We start from the raw sequence: 9,172 nt of genomic DNA on the forward strand, positions 1-9,172 counted from the left end.
CGTCCAGTTCAGATATCCCTTCAGGGGATTTCTGCCCATGGAGAAAAATATAGGAGAAGAACTCTAGCAAGCCTCACCACCATAGACGTTTGCAGCCTTTGTTACTGAGGACTTCCACAGTCTTCACCAACACTGATTACAGATGATACGCAGAGCTTCTGTGTCTTTCCTGAGACTGAGAATGTCACTATGCTGAGACCTGATCTTGGGGCCCCATCTTTCCTGTACTTTGCTTTTCCTGATTGAGTTGCCATGGTGCCTTACCATCTACTCAACTGGAGCTTGTGCTCTGCGCCCTGCCCCCAGGTTCTAAGTCAGTCCTTTGACTTGCCATAACTGGGACAATGCTGCTATTTCTTTGGACCTCAGCCTGTATGCCTAGTTGTAGTTTTGACTGGCCATTACCTAGGCTGAGCTGTTGCTGTTTTACACACCTTTCCTGGGTCCTAGCTGGGTCATAGCTTTAACCTATCATTGCTGGGGCTACAGCTGATACTCAGCACCTCACCCTGGGTCCTAAGTCAGCACTCTGACCCACCATTACGACGGTCACACCACTGCTGCTCTGTACCCCACACATGGGTCCTGACACATGGCTCTAACAGGTCATCACTGGGAACAGGCTGCTGATGTTCTGACTTCCCTGGGGCCAGAAGTAGAACTCTGACCCACCATCCCCAGGCTGTGCTGTTACAGCACCCTGACCCTGGGCCTAAGCCATTGCAGAACCCTGGCATCTCAGGGTCTGTACCACGGCTACATACCTCCTTCCCGCCCCAACTCTCAAATATATTAACTATGTCATATGCCTAGAAATACAACTATATACATGTTTCATATTCTTGCTTTTTATATTTGTTAAGAGAAGAAAGGAAAAGATATATGCACTTATACTCTCTTACATAATTACTTATCTTTACCAGTGCTCTTTTTTAAATGGTGGTTAGAATTGTAGTCTGGGTTTACTTTCTTCAGCCAGAAGCCATGCTTCAGTTTTTTTTATAAGGCAGATTTTCCAGCAATGAATTCTTTTTTGGGGAGATAGGGGGCAGAGGACTATCTGGATTTTGCCCTCATTCTGAAAGATACTTTTATTTGAAAAAGAATTTTTGGTTGACAGTTTTGTCTTTCAGGACTTTGAATATGTCCTCCCACTGCCATACAGCATCCATTGTTTCTGATGAGATTTACATAGTATGTTGGCATTTGCCTGTAAGGATGAATTATTTTTTTTAGTGCTTCAGGATTTTCTGTCTTTAGCTTTCAACATTTCACTAGTGTCTGAGTATGGCTCTCCTATGTTTATCCTACTTGGAATTGGTTGGACAATTGGGATATGTAGATTAATATTTTTCATCATAATTGGGATGTTTTTAGGCATTATTTTTTTGAATATTTTGCTCTGCTCCTTGTTCTTCTGGCACTCCTCCTTGGTGTACGTTAGTGTGCTTTATTATGTACCACCATTGTCTAAGCCTATGTTCATTTCTCTTTATTCTTTTTCTCTCTGTTCTTTGGATTATGTTATCTTATTGATCTATCTGCAAGTTTGCTGGCTTTATCATCAGCTTCTCAAATCTACTGTTGACTCCCTCTAGGGAATTTTTCATTTCAGATATAGTCATTTTTAAATCCAAAATATCCATGTGTTACTTTTGTAAAGTATGATTTCTATCTCTTCTTTATAGACTCTGTTAAATGAGACACAGTTATTAACACTTTCTTCTTCAAGTACAGTTTCCTGAAGGTAGGTTGCATGCTTCCAAGATTTTACCTATTTCTTCTAAGTTCTCCATTTTGTAGGAATATAATGATTCACAATAGTCTCTTATGATCATTTATATTTTTTTATTGTAGTTTCTCATTTTATTTATTTGAGTGTTTTGTCTTTTTTCTAGTTTCCTTTGGGTCACTGAACACATTGACTTAGGCTACTTTGAAGTTTTGCCTGTTAGAGCCAACCATTAGGCCCTCTCACAGGCAGTTTTTACTGCTTGCCTTTTTCCACATGTATTTCACATGTTTGTATTTCTTTATATGTCTTGTGAAATCATTGTTAAACTGTTACACTTAGACAATGGAGTGTAGCAACTCCAGGTCTGTGTATTGTTAGTAGTATTCTTTCAGTGAGGACAGGAACTATTTTAGTGAAGTCTCTTTCCCCTACAGTGTAAAGCCTCTGATGCAGCTGTTTGGAGGGTGCAGCCTCAGGCATATTCACATTTCCTGGGCTGATAGTGGTTTCAGTAGGGCACTCTTTTTGACTGTCTCTTTCCTTACTGTTAGCTTTCACCAATTGTTGGGTGATTGTGCTATAGCTTTTGATAATATCTTGGAAAGATAAATTGCTCCAGAGCCCGACCCCCAAAAGTTCATTCTCTTTTGCAAGAATACTTTAGACGTCAGTGTTTGAGGTGTGTTCTGACCTCAAGACGGCTCTTAGCTGTGTCTTTCTCTGGTTTTCCCTGATAGGTTAGCTTGCCAATGGTTTAGCTTGTATCTGTCATGAAGCAACCAGCTTCATCTTAACTGCTTACTAACAAATCTTTCATAGCTTGAGGGCACACTTAGGCTTGACTTTCCTATAATGTGCTCCAAATGAAGTGAGTTCCTTGGGAATAGGTTGGAGCTGTCTGTTTCCTGTCCTGTGTCACCCTCTGGTCAAAGTCTCTGAACCTTGGCTTCCAGAGATGCAGAGAGAGACAGTGGCACACATCTCCCTCTGAGTGACATCTGTTCTTTGGGTGCAAAGCGTAGGCTCTATTTTTAGTTTTCCATTTTCATCATGGAACCTCCATGCTATGAATGAGCTGGGGCAACGACTTTTTGGGGTGCATTATTCTCAATATGCTGTGCCTGAATAGAACCTCTGCCCTGTGAGTGTGGCTTGGGGGTAAGAAGGGAGAACCTCGTTGGCCGCACTTGTTTGAAACAGCATCTGTAACACATAGCTGGGATGTGTGTGTGAGAGAAAATCAAGTGACTTGACCCTTCTAAGAAGATACCATAGCACTCAAATGGGAGCTGTGGGAAGTGAGAGCTCTGTGTTCTTTCCGAACCTGTTTGGAGTGGAGACTGTTACTCTGAGTAAAGAGGGTGAAAGGGAGGAGGGTGCGATTTAATTGCCATAGGCTCTTACTTATTTTCAAGTTAGTGTATTTTCTTGAAAAAATGTGTTTTTTATTTGCTGTACTTCTTAAGGACAATGTTTAGATGCTTTAAATAGTTGTATTAAAAATTATTTTCTCTAATTATTCTTGTTTCATGTGGGAGCTGGTCCATGGAACATGTCAGGCTGCCACTGAGGAACTGGAAGATTCAAGGTGTTCTTGTAAGTTTTCTTTGCATTCTGCTGCTTTAATGCATGCTGTGTTCTTGCATATATTCAGCAGAAGAACAATCAAGTAATTAAAAGTAAAATTTAATACATCAGATAATTTTAATTTAAGATCAAGGAGACATGTAAAAGGTATGAAAGGAACATCTGGTTGAAGTTATATTCTTGTATGTTTTTCATTTTTTATTTTTATTTTTTGGCTTTATTTATCATGCTGTACAATGATGCTACCTCAAGGCCACTTTGCTAGTGCCTAGGGGATGGGTGAATGGGCAGTAACTGTCTAGTTATAGAGTCTCTTTTGGGTGATGAAAATACTCTGGATCTGGATGGGGTGACAGTTGCACATCATTGTGAGTGTGTTAATTAAAACCGAATTGTAGACCGTATAGTGGTTAAAAGGTGAATTTTGTGTTATATGAATGTTACCTCAATGGTAAATGCAAATGCCTGGCCAGATTTGGCCCAGAGGCCATGATTTAACAGCCCTTGATCTGTAACATAAATTTGTTCATTTATTACTTATTTATTCAATTTACAATACTGTGTTAGTTTCAGTGGTGCAGCATACTGATTCAGTGTTCATGCAGATTATATGTCATTATACAGTATTACAAGACAGTGGTATAATTCCTCATGCTATACAGTAAATCCTTGTTGCTTATCTATTTTGTGTATAGCAGTTTGCATTTGTTAATTCTGCAATCTGTCCCTCTCCCTTTTCTCTCCCTTTTAGTAACCATAAATTTATTTTCCATATCTGTGAGTCTGTTTCTGATTTTTATGTAGAGTGTTGTTTTATTTTTGATTCTACATATAAGTGATCATATAGTATTTGTCTTTCTCTGTCTGATATTTCACGAAGCATAATATTCACAGTGTCCATCCATGTTGCTGTAAACAGCATTATTTCATTCTTGATTATGGCTGAGTAATATCCATTATACATATATACCCCATCTTCTGAAGCCAACTGTCTGCTGGTTGGGTGTATGGGTTTCTTCCAAGTCTTGGTTTTCTGAAGTAGTGCTGCTGTGGACATTGGGGTTCATGTATCCTTTCAAAGTAGAGTTTTCTTTTCTTCTGGATATATGCTGAGGAGTGGAATTGTTCGATCATATGATAGTTCTATTTTGAGTTTTTAAGAAACCTGCATTGAATTTTCCATAGCAGTTGCAACCGTTTACATTCCCACTTACAGTGTAGGAGTGTTCCCTTTTCTCTACATTCCCTCTAGAGTGTACTCTTTGTAGACTTTTTTGTGATCGTCCTTTTGACTGGTGTGAGGTGATACCTCCATTGTGGAGTTGATTAGCATTTCTCTAATAATTAGCAATGTTGAACATGTTTTCATATGCCCCTTAGCCATCTTTGTCTTCCTAGGAAAAATGTGTCTACCAGTCTTAAGCCCATGTTTTAACTGGATTGTTTATTATTTTGATATTGAGCTATATGAACTTTTTGTATATTTTGGAAATTAAACCCATGTCAGGTACATTGATTGTAAATATTTCCTTCCATCCATAGGTTGTTTTTTCATTTTGTGGATGGTTTCCTTTGCTTTAAAATCTTGCAAATTTAATTAGGTCCAATTTGTTTATTTTTGCCTTTATTCCTTTTGCCTTAGGAGACTGATCCAAAAACCTATTGCAATGATTTATGTCAAAGAGTGATTTACCCTTGTTCTCTTCTGAGGGTTTTAAGGTGTCATGTCTCACATTTAGGTCTTTAAACCATTTGGAGTTTATTTTGATATATATTTTCTGGGAATGTTCTAATCTCATTGTTTTAAATGTGCCTTTCCAGTTTTCCCAGAAGCACTTATTGAAGAGACTGTCTTCTCTCTGTTGTATATTTTTCCTGCTTTGTCATAAATTAATTGACCACAGATGTGTGGGTTTATTTCTGGGCTCTCTATTCTGTTCCATTGATGTATGTGTCTGTTTTTGTACCAATACCACACTGTTTTCACTACTGTAGTTTTGTGGTATAGTCTGAAGTCTGGCAGGGTTATACCTCCAGCTTTGTTTCTTTTCCCCAGGATTGCTTTGGCAATTCTAGGTCTTTTGTGGTGCTGCATAAATTTTGGGATTATCTGCTCTAGTTCTGTGAAAATTGTCCTGGGTATTTTGATAGGGATTGCATTAAATCTTTAGATTCCTTTGGGTATTATGGCCTTTTTAACAGTGTTAATTCTTGTAATCCCATATCATGGAATACCTTTACATTTCTTTGAAACATCTTCAATTACCTTCATCAATGTTTTATACTTTTCAGGATATAGGTCTTTCAGCTTCTTGGTTAAGTTTATCCCTAGGTTTTTTTCTTTTTTTTTTGGGGGGGGCAGTGCGATTTTAAAAGGACATTTTCTTAAACTTTCTCATTCTGATATTTCAAGAGTAGTGTATAGAAAAACAACAGATTTTTGTATATTAATCTTGTATCCTGCTACCTTTCTGCAATCATGTATTAGTTCTAATAGGTTTTGTGTGGAGACTGTGTAGAGGGTTCTCTACACAGAGTATCATGTCATCTGCAAACAGTGACAGTTCTACTTGTCTTCCGATTTGGATACATTTTATTTCTTTTTTTATCTGATTGCTGTGTCTTGTACTTCACATAGTGTGTTGAATAGAGGCAGTGAGTGTGGCATCCTTGTCTTGTTCCTGAACTTAGAGATAAGATTTTCAGCTTATCACTGTTTAGTATTAGGTTTGTTGTGAGTTCATTATTAATGACCTTTATTATGTTGAGAAATATTCCCTCTGTACCCTCATTGATGAGAATTTTTTATCATGAATAGATATTGGATTTTGTCAAGTGCTTTTTTTTTGTATCTAGTGAGATACTCATGTGATTTTTACCTTTCCTTTTGTTAATGTAGTGTATCACATTGATTGATTTGCATATGTTGAACCATTCTTTTGAGCATGGAATGAATCCAACTTGATCATGGTGAGTGTTCTTTTTCATGTGTAGGATAGCATGTTTTATATTATCCTGTAAATCATTTTTGCTGTTGTTTTTACAATATGTTTATCTACCTGTTATTAATTTCTTTTTTTTAAAATTCTTTATGGGAGTCTAATTGTTTTATACTGTAGTGCCATTTTCTGCTGTACAACACAGTGAATTGGCTGTATTTATACATATATCCCCATGTCCCCTCCCTCCCACAATTCCTTCGCACCCTCCCAATCCTCCCCTCTAAGTCATCACCAATCATCCAGTTGATCTCCCTGTGTTATGCAGCGGCTTCCCACTAGCTATCTGTATTGCATTTGGGAGTATATATATGTCAATGCTACTCTCTCACTTTGTCCCAGCTTCCCCTTTGCCCCACTCCCCAGGTCCTGATATCCTTTCTGTTCATCTGCATCTTTATTCTTGCCCTGCCACTGGCTTCTTGCTGTTCCATTTTTTTTTTTTAGATTCCATATATATGTGTTAGCATGTGGTATTTGTTTTTCTCATTCTGGCTTACTTCACTATGTATGATGGACTCTAGGTCCATCCACCTCACCAAAAATAACTCATTTTCATTCCTTTTTATGGCTGAGTAACATTCCATCATATATATGTGCCACATCTTCTTTATCCATTCATCTGTTGTAGGGTATTTAGGTTGCATCTATATTCATCAGTGATATTGGCATGCAATTTTCTTTTTTTTTTTTGACATCTTTTTCTGGTTTGGTATCAGGGTGATGGCAGCCTCATAGAATGAGTTTGGGAGTGTTCCTCCTTCTGCTATATTTTGGAAGAGTTTGAGAAAGATAGGTGTTAGCTCTTCTCTATGTGTTTGATAGTTTTGCCTGTGAAGCCATCTGACCCTGGGCTTTTGTTTGCTAAGATATTTTTAATCACAGCATCAATTTCAGTGCTTCTAATTGCTCTCTTCGTATTTTCTATTTCTTGCTCAATGAGCCTTGGATGATTTTACTTTTCTAAGAATTTATCCATTTCGCTCAGGTTATCCAATTTATTGGCATATGTTTGCTTGTAGTAGTCTCTCATTATCTTTTGTATTTCTGTGGTGTCATTTTTTACTTCTCCTTTTTCATTTCTAATTCTGTTGATTTGCATATTCTCCCTTTTTTCCTGATGAGTCTGGCTAATGGTTTATCAATTTTGTGTATGTTCTCAAAGAATCAGCATTTACTTTTATTAATGTTGCTATTGTTTCCTTCATTTCTTTTCCTTTATTTCTGATCTGATCTTCATGATTTATTTCCTTCTGCTCACTTTGTGGCTTTTTACTTCTTTCTCTAATTGTATCCCATAAATCTTGTATGGTAATTTCATTTTTTTTATTTGTTTTTTTTTTTTTTTTAGTTTGCTTTTCAAATGGGGTCATTTTCACTGTTTTATTGTCCAGATGACTTATTTATTCGGTATCATTTAGTCAGCTATTCATTGCTTATAGATGGCTTTTTATCTCAGAATTTGAATTGTCTATTTTTGTTTGGTTGATCTTTATAATTTCTAGCTCCTTGTTACAGTCATCTGTGCTTACATCTATAATTTTTATTAACCCAATTAGCATTTTTACTACCTCCTTCTTGAACCCATGGTCTGGCAGAATGTAGATACCTATTTCACTGTTTATTCTTTCAAGGGATTTCTCTTGTTCTTCTAATTGGGAGTGTTTGCTCTGCCTTTTCATGTCACTTAACTTTCTCTGTTCTATGAATTTAGGAGAAGCAATTCTCTACTGTGGTCATGAAGGGGTGTTTTAAGTGTAAGTGTCCCTGTGTAGACTGCATGTTTCTGATGTCTTTGGTGTGAGCACTGGTTTGGGAATGGATGTCAGCCACATTTTTCATCCAGGCATGCTGGCTGTTACCACCTTGATCGGGGGCATTGTTGGTGTTGTAGTGTCGAAAACCTGTGCAGGATGTGGGGCAGGACTACCTCTCTGCTACATGGCTGTCACTGCCCTGTCTGGGGTAGAATATGATCCTTGTTTTTGGGGGTAGAAACCCTGGGATTCAGGCTCATTCATGGTCTTTTCACATTGATTTTGTTCCTTACCCCAAGGACAGAGAGTGCTGAAGCCTGTGAGGTTTGTGTGCTCACAGATGTCCAGTGTAGCACCTTTGTATTCATCTGTGGCTCTACTAGTGTGCAGCCCAAGTTCATGTCCCCACCCTTGTTGTGGTTTTCCCAGGCATAGCACAATGTGTGTGTGGAGTAGGTAGGGCCAGAGCACTTGATCAGCTGGTAGATGGGCTATGGCATGCTCATCATAGTGCCTCTTGAAACAATGCCTAATAAGTGTCAACAAGGCAGCGGTCATGCCACCTGGACCACACTCAAGGCCCCAAGATTTATCTGCAAAGCTAGACTAAGTTTTTTCCCAGCTGACCCAGATCCTGTGCCATGCTGTTGTGTGAAATGAACAGGGCTGAGATATTTGCCCTGCTTGGATTCACCAGTATGGCTAGGTAACAGCTGCCAGTGTAGAGCTTCTCCTTGCTGTTTGTGGGCAAGCCAGTGCCTGTGCCCACTCTGAGAGCAGAGTCTAGGCTTCTCCACCTTGCTTTTGTCTCAGGAGTTCTCCCAGCAACCAATGGGCTTCTTTTTTCAATCTAGGACCCCAAGACTGGGACACCCATTGTGTGCCTCAACTCCTTAGTTCCCCAGGGGGAGGGCCCACCTGTAAGGACTTTCTATTTTTTTCAGATCGCTCCCAGGGTCAGAGGTCCCAATCCTATGCCTTTTTTGTCCTACCTGTTTACGTGGAGAACTTTCTTGCAGCTATATTTCTATAGGAGTTCCCCCAGGCTCCAGTTAGTTATCTGAGAAAATTATTCCACATGAAGATGTACTTCT

Source organism: Hippopotamus amphibius, chromosome 3 (genome assembly GCF_030028045.1).
Source record: "Hippopotamus amphibius kiboko isolate mHipAmp2 chromosome 3, mHipAmp2.hap2, whole genome shotgun sequence".
In the NCBI taxonomy this organism is placed as follows: Eukaryota; Metazoa; Chordata; class Mammalia; order Artiodactyla; family Hippopotamidae; genus Hippopotamus; species Hippopotamus amphibius.